Below are 15,618 nucleotides of genomic sequence, written 5' to 3'. Positions count from 1 at the left end.
AAACAAATCTATCCTTTAATTTGAATTTATCAATAATACTCGTAACAGTTTTCATCAGGTCATTCCAATATCAGGTCATTACACCTCTGCAAATTTAAAATAACAAATAACCATCGTTAATTTATAAATCTTCGAATTTTTTTTCAATATCATTTCAAAAAATTAATGTTTGTGAAAATATTCAATATAAAAACAAATAACGCCGAAAGAAGCTTTGTCTACTATAAAAACAGCACATCAGGACATTACTCTATAACCCTCTATCGTGTCATCAGGTCATTCCGATATCAGGACATTACACCCTAGGTTTAGTTGAAATCTAAAATAATAAAAAATAACCAGGTATTATTAAAAACAATAATTGAATATCATAAGATATATACCAACTCATATACATAAATAATTTGGGTGCATAAAACATCGTAGAAATATATCATTTTTGTAGAAATGTCCCATCAGGACATTACACTAAATATCAGGTCATTACACTCATCGTGTTTGAAAATTATGAATTATAATGCATTAAGACACATATAATTTTTTAAAATCATTATTATATGAAAGAAAGGTGTATATTTAATCAAAACAAATCTTAAAATATCATCTTTTTGATATATACTTCAGCGGAGATTGAATTATACCCCATCAGGTCAGTCAGGTCATTACACTTATCAGGTCATTACACCGACCCCTTTTTCCGTCAGAGATTTCCAGACTTGTTTTGAGATGTATTTCACTCAAAGTCAATAAAAGCGTGCAATCGATGTCGCTGGCACTTTATTAGAAAATAAGCTATATCAAATCATATATTTTGTGTGCTATACATTCATGGACCCATAGCCTCCCTAGGCATGGTATACTTTTTATTTCTCCTTTACTTATAAACTTGGTAGGAAGCGTAGATACCCTAATTTTGTAACATACGTGACTGTCGCCGACTCAATTTTTAAAATTGAACAAGCAAATATAAAAATCTGAGGGCGTGTTTTTTAATTTTCTTTGCGTTTATATCATTTGTATTTCCTAAATTTTCATTCAATAAAAGTTTAACACCTTTTGCGTATGATTTTAAGCAGTGGTGTATATATTACTCCATGTCGCCAGATTATATTATGTGATCATAGGGTCAATTAAACACCCAATGTATGAACAAAGATTTCGTATTATCTTTATGTTTTTGATCTATTTTGGCGCTAAAATATTCAAAAACTTTGGGAAAATATTCATCAAGCGATATTTGGATGTGTCATTGAGAAGAAGTCATCATTATTCTCAAAATTTTGCATTCTGATTTTAGAAATGTAACATACGATACGATAATTTTTTTTATGAAAACGTATTTGCAGAGCAAATGTTACCCCTTTTATGAAAATCTCGTAGTGTACAGAGAATGAAAATATAAACATTTCTTTTGCAGAAGTCATTGGTTGGTCTGAAATTTGACAAACGTGTCAAGATGTAACATTCGTGATGTAACATTCGTTACCGAGAAATTAATCAAAAGGAATGATATCACAATTTCCCGCGTATTTTTGCTCTCTGTCTGCATGATGTGGTATACGACATGAATGTTTACTATGAACATTTGAGTTTGAAAGTCAATACGTGTTAAACTTTGAGAATTAGGATTAATTTTCTCTTACGGTAAGTACTGTTACAACAACTGCAATGTTTGATATACAATATTGATTAAGCAGATGGAATGCTTTGGTCTGAATTTGTTCTTCTGATATCAAAGAATGTATATCGTATTCCAAATATCTCGAAATTCCTCTGGTGTAAGAATTACATTGAGTAGAACGCTGGTAACATACGTTTTTCAAAGTAACGTATGCTACTTAATGAAATGCTTGATTAGACATCAAATATTGAACTACATATTGACAAAATATCATCATTAACGATATGTTTGTTGAATATCAACTATATTATGAAGAAACAAATGTGCTATTGTTCCCGTATTCACCAGCATATACAGATATCCTCTGCAAGAAATACAGACCATGTTTTTCTCTGCTACTGTCCTATTTATGATACACGTAACTATGCAACTCTACATTTATCAATTTGCTAGAATTCAGCATCTCTTCATAATATACCTTAGAAATGAAGGGATTAATCTCTGATGATTGTTCTATGCAATCTTATAGAGAAATCATTAAAAAATATTTTATCTGAGTGTAACGTATGTTACCAGGAATTCCGTTACGTAATAGTATTCTACTTGTTCTTAATTTTTGATTTATTTTTTCAGAAATGGCGCTTGTGAGAGCAGAAATACAGAATAACTACCATGAAAAAAAAATGCATTAAAACATAAGAACAACCATGAAAAAATGTTTTAGAAATAATATTATATGCTCCCCTTGTGGCAATACTGAAAAGGTAGAATGTCTGTATAGACTGTGAAAATAAAGGTTTAACTACCGGTCAAAGGCTACCATAATGATACATGTAAGTTTTGTCTCTCAAAATACTTATAAGCAACTGGTCATTTGAGTAATCTTATATGACCTTTGACCTTGTGACTTGAAATCCAATGGGGGTCATCTATTCATAAGGGGACACCAGTGTTTCAAGTTTGATGTCTATCAAGGAAAGACTTCTCAACGGACAATAGCGTATGTCCAGAGTAGTTTAACCGTTGTCCTTTTGACCTCAAAATCAATAGGGGACAGCTATGTCTTAAGGTTCACGTTAAATATTCATTCATAACACCGCGTGGTGGATTATACTGACAGTTTCTATGGAAAGGTATTCCAAAATAACCAACAAAAACATAAGATTCGGTATACATTTAATCAAAATGTTGGGAAATTAAACATTTTCTTTATATTATTATTGTAAACAGATTGTTAGAAATGGGTAAAATTTTTGATTGGAAATGATGTGTTTACAGTAATGAAAGGAAAAATAAGAAAATACGTTACTTTCATTGTTTATTATAACAAAGAGCAATCCAGGTTTCAAAACATGTGTCTGTTATTTCTATAAGAATCATGAGCATTTGAATAGCGAAACATCAATCTTTTACTTTTGTTTTAATAGCATATTTATTGCAAATTAACAAATTCAGAAGAAAAGACACATTTGGTAATTTTGTTTTGCTTGTCTACGTTATATTTCTATTAAAATTGATATTTCCATTGAATTAAGTGATGTCGTTATGATTTTGCAACATCAATCGTAAAGAATAACTGATGATGACATCGTTTTGGCATAATATATTCATGGATGTACTGTTGTGTAAGTGTTGAAACATACGTTACATAATTATAGCGCTACTTCATTTACATACATAAAAGCTATCGTTCTATATCTATTGCTAGTCTTTTGTTTTCATGTTTCATACATATTGAACTGTTCGAGAATATTTGTTAATCAATTTTATTTTCTGCCATTTCAAAGATATTGAAAGTGATATCTAGTCGTTTATTTTGCGCTCTTAAAATCTTATTGCTGACTTTTACAGCAGATAATTTCTTGTTGTGTTGATTAAATATTTTCTTTGAAAACCTGTATTTATTGTCTTTCGCAAATTAGAAAAATATATGCTCAATCAATTCCAATACAAGTTATGGAATAATACATGGAAAATTAATGTTTATCTTACATATTATCATGTCAAGGACTCGGTAACGATGGTTACATGTGAGAAAAATCTCGAAAAATATACCATACTTTGACCTACTGTAAAAAAAAAAATTTGTCATACTTAACTTGAAACAATTTGAGGTGACTGTTCAACAGATATTTACCATTAATAAAGGCATGTTACCATATATATTTTGAATGGTCGATAAACCATGATTTTGAAACCCTCAATTGCACGCTTTTATTGACTTTGGGTGATTTGGAGTTTTAGGTTTCCATCATCTTTTATTGAATTCATATTGATTTTGGATAGAATTTCACATTTAAAAACAAATAGATATGCGCCAGGTCCTTAGGAGTCAACCCCACCCCACCCCTCCACACGACACTTTTTTTTATGATTGGACCGTATCCCCATTTTCATCTGTCTCCCTACTTTGAAGTTTTTTCCAACGCCATGACATAAATAGATAAATAAATAAAATGCAAAAATAAAAACGAAAGATGTATATGTATTCGGATTGGAATGTTTCACTTTGTCCGGGCCGGGTTGAAATCGCCGAGGCTGTATGTGTACATTACGCCGAACTGCTTGCAGTACGTACATGGTACAGGTGTACCGCATAGGTATGTAACTACTAAGACTATAAACCAAACAGAATATGATATGTACAACTATTACTCTGAATGCATTTTACTTGTTGACAATGTATGTGGCCTGTCGGGCTGTGGTGTCACACGCGTGGTTTATACGTGCACTTTAGGTGGCAGTGGATGAAATTCGAACGATGTATGGATTATTGTCTCCTGGTAACTTTGGCAGTTAACTTTTGCTTTCAATCTACTTTTTGAGAATAATACAACCCTCGCTAATCATTGCCAAGCTGCATTTCGATCTTGGAAGAATGATTTTCAGCTACAATTCAAAATTAAGGGATGATGTTGTGTACTGAGTTTTTCTCGATTGTTTACATCTGTGACTGTTTATGTGATGTATCAACTGATCAAGCTGTGCAGTGTCATGACATATAGTGGCATAGCTTCCATTTATGTGCTTGTGCATCATTTTGTCAGAAGAAAAAAATTCTAAAATGATAATTAAGAGTTTTAACATGTATATGATTATACATGTATGTGTATGTTTGATTTTAGTATAATACCTGTAGAGAATATTTCAGTAATATGAAGTGCCACACATTTAGACGCATGCATGTGGTGTTTAAAGGTCTCATCTGAAAGACCAGCAGCTTTCTCTTTTGAATACTAAATATGACGATGGAGCATTCACATCACTACCTACATCTTCACCCTAAATAAAGTACAAGCATGGCTCGAAACCATGATTTCTTGATCCTGTTACCACTGAGCTACAATGGCCTATTTTTTAACATGAATTCATAGCTAAAAATTTATAAAATCTATAACTAATTTTTTTGGTTAAATCCATAAATATTATTCCTCTCTCTAGACACAATTCTGGGTAACCCCCCTGCCTTTGGGGGTATAAGCACCTCATTTCTTTCAGAATGGGACAATGTCAGGAGAGCTTTTGTTATTTGTTATACTCTTAGTGTTGATGGCATCTATGAACAACAGGATAATATTTTTAGATTATTATTTCTGATATCATATTTGTAAATTGTTTATGAGGGGTGTTAAAAGTTTGTGGACAAAAGGACGCACTTATTAAAAATTCAAAGTTATCGTAAGTGAAAAATATAGGAGATGTGTAACAAGATTGTAGATTTGAACATTTTAATTTTAATTAATTTTTATAAGTATTGATTTCAGATACATGTATGACATTGCATGCTTGATCGGGGGGTGGGGCTACAGTTAGATAATATTCTGGTCAGCACATTCGATAAACTACATGGAACATATTAAATCACTTCTTTGTCTTTCAGTGGTCTTCAACTTTTAATCTCCAAGAAGGAAATGTAATTTAAAGATGAATAAAGTATCCCTAAGAATACCAGAAGAAAGGCTATGTGTTGAGAAAAACAGCCCTTCCTCAGTACCTCGGAACTAGATGATAGCCCTTAATTGTTACTTTGTGCTGAATATGACACAGTATAGAAGATCTGATCATGAGGAAGTTACACCACTTGCCAACTGCCAAAATTACCTTCTGATAGTATGACGAGATTAGAAGATATCATGGTGTAGTCATTAGGGGTGTGTATTGCTCAATATTTTCCGATACGATTTTCTGATGCTATATCCGATATATTGGATATACAATGTAGTTAAGCATTTTCTGAAGTAAAATAGCAAAATTTTAAAAAATGTAGTGGTTTTTAATATCTTTTATTTCATAACAAAACAAACAATGACAATTAAAGTCTGAGGAAACTCCAATGTCACAATGTAAAAGCGGGGATTAAAGTCTGAGAAATCTCCGATGTGTCACAATGTTAAAGCGGGTATTAAAGTCTGAGGAATCTCTGATGTGTCACAATGTTAAAGCGGGTATTAAAGTCTGAGGAATCTCTGATGTCACAATGTAAAAGCGGGTATTAAAGTCTGAGGAATCGTGTTCCTGTTAGAAGCCATTTTTAAATTATGAACTTCGATCCCGACTATTAAAAGGGCTGTTTTTAAACCCGACATTATATCGTATCGTATCGTCGAAACACCGTATCGTATATCGCTGGACAGGAGTATACCGGTACATTTCGATATATCGATATATTGATTCACCCCAAGTAGTCATGACAAAAACTGCAAATCAAAGAATTAATTGTCTTCCCCAGAGGATGAACAGAGCACAATGGCTTCACATGGATAACATTTCCTTTCGAGTTTTGAAATTAGTAAGTATACAAAATATTTAAGGCCACATAGGGCCAAAAAAAAAATATGTTTCTTTTAGGTCGCCTCTGATTTTTTTTTAAAAAAAGGTCGGTAGGTAGGTTTTTTATTTTATTATTTTGAATATTTAAAAAGGGCGACCTGCAACAAACATATTTTTTATTTTGGCCTAGTCATAAAATTATTTTTTAGATTTTCATCCTTGTTTGGAAAAAAAATGGGCAGGTGGGTGGATTTAACTTTATCTTTTTATTTTTCAGAATGTATATTTCACGTTCATTATACTCGCATGTTGCTGTAGAGTGTAGATTACTTCATTTTTTTTACATTGTTTTCTTCGGACAGAAAATTTCCATACAGCAATATTATAATTGTTGTTGAGTGATTTTGAAGTACATTTTCATGTAAAACTGAAGTTGAACATTCTTTTGCACTTTTCTAGATAATAGTGATTTTTAGCTCACCTGAGCTGAAAGCTCAAGTGAGCTTTTCCTATCCCCTGTTGTCCGTCTGTCTGTAAACTTTCACATTTCTGACTTCTTCTCAAGAACCACTGGGCCAATTTCAACCAAACTTGACAGAAAGCATCCTTGGTGAAGGGGTTTCAAGTTTCTTCAAATAAAGGGCCACACCCCCTTTCAAAGGGAAGATATAATTACAAAATTGCAAAAATAGGGTGGGGTCATTTAAAAATCTTCTTTTAAAGAACCACTGGGCAAGATAAACTGAAATTTACATGAAAGCTTCCGGATATAGTGTAGATTGAAGTTTGTTCAAATCATGACCTCTGTGGGTAGGATGGGGCCACAATAGGGGATCAAATATTTAGATTTACATACAAATATAAAGGGAAAATCTTTAAAAATCATCTTCTCAAGAACCACTGGGCTAGGAAAGTACAAATTTATACAAAAACTTCCTGACATAGTGCAGATTCAAGTTTGTTAAAATCATGACCCCCTGGGGTAGAATAGGGCCACACTAGGTGATCAAAGTTTTGCATGTACAAATATATAGGGAAAATCTTCTTCATAAGAACTAGGAAAGTAGGAAAATAACAAGGCCAGTAAAGTACAAATTTACGTAAAGGCTTCCTGAAATAGTGCAGATTCAAGTTTGTCATAAGCATGCCTCCCAAGGAAGGGTGGCCGAGGCCACAATAGGGGATCAAAGTTTTACATTCAAATAAGTATAGAGAAAATCCTTAAAAATCTTCTTTTCAAGAACCATTAGGCCAGGGCAGTTTACATTTACATGAAAGCTTCCTGACATACAGCTCTATAGTGCAGATTCAAGTTTGTAAAAATAAAATTTCCAAAAGGTGTCGCTGTGTTTGGTGTAATTTTTGTTTGTTCTGGACAAACTTGCTCATTCAGCTTGACACAGCCTAGGTATTTACATGTAAATTTTTAATTTTTCATAACTTAAAATTTCGTGTAGCAGTTGTGGCCAGATCAAAGTTTCCTTCCAATGTTATAATAGGACTGGATATGGGTATCATTTTTGTATACAATTTAAAGTATGTTTTTGCATGTACACATTTTTCTAATGCCTGTACACAATTATTAAACACCAGGCACGTCCTCCTATCCCCTTTACAAGCTATGTTTGTGTTTTCTTTTGGAGTTAGATTTTAGGTAAGAGAGACATGGCCCCCATGAGTAGGTTTGGACCACAATACTTGAATAGGGATCAAAGTTTTAGAAGCGAATATGTAGAAAAAATCTTTAAATATGGGCCAAGGTGAATCAGGTAAGCGATGTGGCCCATGGGCCTCTTGTTTGAATATGCAGGATATACCATTGCCGTATCTGCTAATTAATGAGTCATAATTACCATCATTGTACCACAAAGCAACAGTCACTTTACTGTAGTTCTTTTGCTTAATATTGTTCAATTCAGTTTGCCATCATCTTCTAGTCTAAGACATGCACATTCAATAAAGTTCCAAAGACAGGATTGGGAAATGGCATGGTATCCCATACTTTCACATTCAATAGCATCTCCATTAATCAATTTTAACAAGGCCTACATGTGCAGTCACTTGACCAAATGCATATTATACTGCAACAGTCCTTCACAACTACCTCATCTTAGAGTACCCTTATAATAGAAGCATGTCAAATATACCACACAACATGCCAAAATGTTAGGGTCAGTCATTGAAATGCTCTAAATGTTTGATATACAAGCCAAATATTTGTTCTCAACTTTAAAAAAACCCAGGTAGAATAAAAAACAATGGGGTGGGTAATTTTGAGAGGGGTGGGCGTGGATGATAATCTAAATATCAAATTCTATGTGACCTTATAAGTACAGTAAATATGAAAGCAGATCTCAGTATTTAGCAATTTTGTTGATTCATAATTTATTTACAGATTTTATATGATATCATTTTGTATAATTAAAGTCTTAGATGAGGCCATCATTAAAATTGTTTTTGTTTGATGTACTCCGACCCACATTTTTCAAGTCGGGTAGGTAGGTTGGTATTTTTTTAATTTTTTTTTTTTGAAAATCAGATTTGTAAAGTTTCTTATGTTTTCATTAAACACATAATGCTGCCAGACAGAATAGAGTTTAGAACATTCATTTTGTACACATTGTATATAATACACGTAAATCTTCCAATGTCTCCTGAAATTTACTGAGGACGTTTTGCATTCGTCACGGATGAGGACCTCTACAGTTGTTAATAAATAAATTAACACCCCTTTTTGTGATCACCGGTCGATTCCGACATTCATAATAGCAATCACTTAACAAGAAGTTTTAATATTACCCAATATAATTTTAATGCCGACTTTCCCGCATCGTTCAAATTGTTGTGACGATCGTGTTCAATTCGTGTGTCTCAGTTTAAGAGCAAAGTAAAAGTGCCGTTCACCTATTAAATCGTCATAACATTTAGATAATCCCATATCAAAATAATATGCGTGCCTTTTCAGAAATATAGACCATCAACTTAAGCGCCGACTCGTGGTCCGTCATAATTTTGGTGCGCTACCCCACGTGATTTTTTTTATCTAAATAACATGTCTTTCAAACTTTTGTACACAAATACGACCAGGCCTCAACGGGGTAGTTCGTAGCTCCTTGTTCTATCTTGTTGGTAGATAATGTGGTAATTTGGAGCTGTGATGCGTTATATTTGATCGTTCACATAGAAAAGTGTTTGAAAAGTTCCCGGATTAACGTAAAAGCAGAACCGAAAGACGCCATAACGACATTTTGATATCAAGAATTCTGTATAACAACTAGTCTAAATGATAAAAAAAAAAAATGGCATCAAGTTTAATACTAATTTGAAGACTGTCTATTTTCCAGAGAGCAAATAAAAAAAAAAATTCCAAGTGCGGAAAAAATAATCGGGTCGCGGCAAATTTCACGGGTCGGTCGGAGTACATCAAACAAATCAATTTTTATTTTAAGCCTGATATATGTAGAATAATTATATCATTTAGCCAAATGTAATGATTTGTAAACTATAGATTACGGAAGCGTATTAGTGCCACGTTATTACTTTTTATATTTTATATTATACACTTTAATCTGTAAAATATACACTTTAATCTGTAAATTTTATACTTTAATCTGTAAATTTTACACTTTAATCTGTAAAATATACACTTTAATCTGTAAAATTTACACTTTAATCTATAAATTTTATACTTTAATCTGTAAATTTTATACTTTAATCTGTAAATTTTACATCTTTAAAACTTATACGATAATCATACCGTATTTTACATCATGGCCATTCCTTGTGTACTGTTAGGTAATGGACCAGGATAATTTAATTCGGGAGTATTTTAAACAGGGCATACATCCTATATAAGGAATAAAAGTTCCTTATTTTAACAGTTTTTGAATAACTATTGATCATATCTCACACAAACAAGTGATAGGCAAATGGCCTGTCAGACGAAGGTCATTCATCGGGGTCATTTTTAAGGTTAAGGTCACTCAGCACATACTTATATATATTAAAACCCTTCATTCTAACAGCTGTTGATCATTGTGCAAGTCATGCGCCATATTAAGTATTTCATTGGTGAGATGTAATTCGGGGAGCATCCATTAGTTTTACTGATATTCTTGGCTTTTTTTTTTTTTTAAATGGAACCGATATACCTTGCTTTCCTCGCCATATCAACAGTTTTATAGTATATAGCCCTCACGCACAAGAATTAATATTAAAAATCGCTTTTGTACTAATCTGAACAAGTTAGATGAGCCAAGAGAGAGAGAGAGAGAGAGAGAGAGAGACCACACTGGATATTTTTCTCCGAACGGGACAACCAAATGATGTTATATAGAAAAACGTAAATTTTACAGATTAAAGTGTAAATTTTACAGATCAAAGTGTGAATTTTACAGATTAAAGTGTAAAATTTACAGATTAAAGTGTAAATTTTACAGATTAAAGTGTAAATTTTACAGATTAAAGTGTAAATTTTACAGATTAAAGTGCAAAATTTACAGATTAAAGTGTAAATTTTACAGATTAAAGTGTAAATTGTACAGATTATAGTGCAAATTTTACAGATTAAAGTGTAAATTTTACAGATTAAAGTGTAAAATTTACAGATTAAAGTGTCTATTTTACAGATTAAAGTGTAAAATATAAAATATAAAAAGTAAAAACGTGGCACTAATACGCTTCCGTAATAGATACATATAAGTAGTAAATTTGTGTAACATTCAACCCAAAAATGAATTTACATATTTTAATTGATTTTTTTCTTATCATTTGCATATTTTTTCAACTTAAAATGACCACCAACAAATTATAAATAATTTGTTTTTAGCTTAGCTGAGCTTTTCTGATTGAAACTTGTACTGAAGTTTATATTGTCAGTCTGTCCATCTGTCCGTCACAAGATCTTGTGACCGCTTCTCCTCCCGTATGGCTTATTGGAGAGACTTGAAACTTTGTACAATGCTTCATTGCCATTTGCAGATGTGCATATATTGATTCAGAAGAGGGATGGAGGATGTTATATAACTTGTAAACACTTCTCCTCGTATATGGTTTATCGAATAGCCAGGGAATGGGATACAATTGTTCACAGTGCAGCACAAGTTATTTCCCCCTGAATACAGGGGGCGCACAACACAGTGGGGTATACTCCTCAAGTGATTTTATCATTATAAGGAATAGATAAAGAATTTACTATTTCTGATTGTAATTAAATGCCAGTTAAGGAATTTTTGTAGAAATTAATTGTAATTACTGACGTTTGATATGACTGTACAAAATTTTTAGTCATTTATTATATTTATACGTCATGTATGGGATTTTTCACATTCCACGATATCTCAGCTAAGATCAGAATAAGGATGAACAATTCTTTGATTAATACTTTTTATCAATATTATTGATGACCAAAAAAAAATCCGTATCTCTAATGCAAATTTTATGTTGAAATCTGTTTTTTAATATATAGTATAGTATAGAATTATAGTGGAACTATAAAATTTAAGGAACTAATTCATTGAATTTCAGAATTTTTCACATTCCACGATATCTCAGCTAAGATCAGGATAAGGATGAGCAATTCTTTCATTAATACTTTTTATCAATATTATTGATGACCAAAAAAAATCCACAATGAATATGCAAGAAAGTACATGTGCAACCAACACATGAAATCATTAACTTGTAATCCTTTCACACTGTGGACAAAAATATGTACACCAGCTAGTGTCAATAAACGGAACATGTTAAAGTATATCGAATCCGTATCTCTAATGCAATTTTTTTGTTGAAATATGTTTTCTAATATATAGTATAGTATAAAATTATAGTGGAACTATAAAATTTAAGGAACTAATTAATTGAATTTCAGGACTAACCTTTACCTCCCCCCACCCCCTTCACGATTTAGGATTTGGAGCTTTGGGTTTTGTTATTTTTGTTTGTTTGTTTTTGCTTTTCAAGAATTTTCAGACAATAATTGCAAAGTCAGCTTCACCTTGCCTTCCCCCTTTTGAAAATAATGTTACATACCCGACGATTAAATGTATATCATCATATGTCATTATTGTTTCATGGTGCTTTTGTTCCCAGGGGTCTATTATCTTTTTATTACAGATTACTGATGAAAGTTTTGGTATTAATTGTATTCATACTTGGACAGAATTAGGCACTAAATACACCTACTGGATATAGGTCTTGTATATACTCCTTCTCTCTCCCCCCCCCCCCTTCCCTTCAATTTAACGAAATGAATATATTCTAAAGTGTTCTTCGTAGAATTGGATAAACCATAAGCTTTGTTATTACTGTATAGGGGGAAATAAATCACGGTGAAAATTTTCGTTATATTCGTGGTCAAGACAAATCCGCGAATTTAAGAAACTGTTAATATTTTTATTTGTATTATTCTTTAATACACAATGTGTTTAGAAAAAGGGGAGGGGGCTTATAGTGATTCGAATCTGCGAATTTATGAATCCGCAAATGTGTCTAAAATGAAAAAAAAAAACGCGAAAATTACAACCCGTGAAATTATTCCCCTATACAGTATAAGAGATATGATACAACCTGTTAAAACTCAACCCATAATAAAGATTTTGATACAATAAGCTTTACAATACGCTATTTGTTACCACTATTTTATCTGAATCTTAGGACCCCATCGGTAAGCATGCCCCCTACTTCCAGTGTAAGGGCAGTAACTGCAAAAATGAAGGCCATTGTGTACAATACTTCATTATCATTTAATGATGTTCACATTCTTCTGACCCAGGGATGAGATATTTTCAAAGAAAATTGTTTTATAGTTTTTTTTCTTCTGTATGCATATGACCCAGTATGTCTCTGCAGAGCACAGATCTACATCTGGCATTTTCTAATGACTTAATGTTCGCTTTTTTTAGCGATCAATGAACTTTTTTAAAATTAGTTTTTCAATCAAAAATAACATAAATATAAATCTATAGCTAACCAGGGGTATGATGCATGTGACCCAAATTTGTCATTATGCAGGGACCTATATCTATTCTACGAAGTATATTTGATGCGCATTAAAGTTTGAAAATTTAAATTCAAAATGTGCATTAAAACCGCTGTTTGAACAGGGCATAAGTATTATTTTAAGGCTACATATGTATGTAAGTATCTTTGCTAGATATGATGTTCAAAAAGATTAATCAGTTTTTAGCTCACCTGAACCGAAGGTTCAAGTGAGCTTTTCTGGTCACATTTTGTCCAGCGTCCGTCTGTCTGTCTGTCCGTCTGTCTGTAAACTTTTCACATTTTCATCTTCTTCTCATGAACCACTGGGCCAATTTCAACCAAACATGGCCAAAAGCATCCTTGGGTGAAGGGCTTTCAAGTTTGTTCAAATGAAGGGCCATGTCCCTTTCAAAGGGGAGATAATCACAAAAATGCAAAAATAGGGTGGGTTCATTTAAAAATTTTCTTTCTCAAGAACCACTGGGCCAGAAGAGCTGAAATTTACCTGAAAGCTTCCTGACATATTGCAGATTTAAGTTTGTTCAAATCATGACCCCCGGTGGTAGGATGGGGCCACAAGGGGGGATCAAAGTTTTACATACAAATATATAGGGGAAAACTTTAAAAATCTTCTTCTCAAGAACCACTAAGCCAGAAAAGCTGATATTTACATGAAAGCTTCCAGACATAATGCAGATTCAAGTTTGTTCAAATCATGGGCCCCGGGGGTTGGATGGGGCCACAATAGAGGATCAAAGTTTTACATACAAATATATCGGAAAAATCTTTAAAAATCTTCTTCTCAAGAACCACTGAGCCAGAAAAGCTGATTTTTACATGAAAACTTTCTGACATAGTGTATATTCAAGTTTGTTCAAATCATGGGCCCCGGGGGTTGGATGGGGCCACAATAGGGGATCAAAGTTTTACATACAAATATATAGGAAAAATCTTCTTCTCAAGAACCACTGAACCAGAAAAGCTGATTTTTACATGAAAACTTTCTGACATAGTGCAGATTCAAGTTTGTTCAAATCATGGTCCCCGGGGGTAGGATGGGGCCACAAGGGGGATCAAAGTTTTACATACAAATATATAGTTAAAATCTTTTTTAGCTCACCTGAGCCGAAGGCTCAAGTGAGCTTTTCTGCTCACATTTTGTCCGGCGTCCGTCTGTCTGTCTGTCTGTCTGTCCGTCTGTCTGTAAACTTTTCACATTTTCATCTTCTTCTCATGAACCACTGGGCCAATTTCAACCAAACTCGCCAAAAAGCATCCTTAGGTGTAGGGGATTCAAGTTTGTTCAAATGAAGGGCCACACTCTTTTCCAAGGGGGGATAATCAAGAATTAGTGAAAATTTGTTGGCATCTTTTAAAAATCTTCTTCTCAAGAACCAGTGGGCCAGATAAGCTGAAACTTATGTGAAAGTTTCATAACATAGTGTAGATTCATATTTGTTCAAGGGAATGCTATCTCCGCGTAAGAAGTCATATACTGTGAACTCAATTTAATTTGTCTGGGTCAATGTTTGTGGGCAACACAAATTCCATTGGTTGATGGGGATGTTATTTCATGAATATTAATTATATAATTATACCAGAGACAAGACACATTGTTATATGTCTGGTTTAACATTATTGATACATTAAACCACTCGTTCTGCTCAAATTCCCTCTGGTTCCAATAAAAATAAGAAGCAATAATGATAGCCATCATATTTATTTGAACTATTTATCAACAATACAAACAAGAAATCTTATAAGGATCCGAAGTTTCTTTAAAGTCCACAACATTAACAAACTTCTTTTTTCACCTATCATACCATATCTCACTTAAACAGCTTCTTGGAAGATAACTCTCTCACTTCCATGATAACATCAACTCCTAATGTTTTTTGAAGAAAAACAACAAAGTATTAAAAATCAGACTCTTTATTTCATGAAGATACATATTTTATTAAACTTCATTATAATTTCATTTGGGCTTCACACTGGAACCTTCCACTAACAGTAAAACATTAAATCATCTAACCCCACCCTCTACAACAAAAATATAAACAAAACCCCACCCACAGAAAAAAAAAACCCAGCAATATACCCCACCCACGTAATTTTTACTGGAATACTTGTAAGCTCATGCACAACCACTTGATTAAAAATATTAATGTCCAAGGTACCCTCTATGTTAAGATACAAACTTAAGGATAATACACTTAAATCCATTTATGCTCATTTTTTTTATTTTC

This window comes from Ostrea edulis, chromosome 2 (assembly GCF_947568905.1).
Source record: "Ostrea edulis chromosome 2, xbOstEdul1.1, whole genome shotgun sequence".
NCBI classification, from domain to species: domain Eukaryota; kingdom Metazoa; phylum Mollusca; class Bivalvia; order Ostreida; family Ostreidae; genus Ostrea; species Ostrea edulis.
This window is presented reverse-complemented; position numbering follows the sequence as displayed.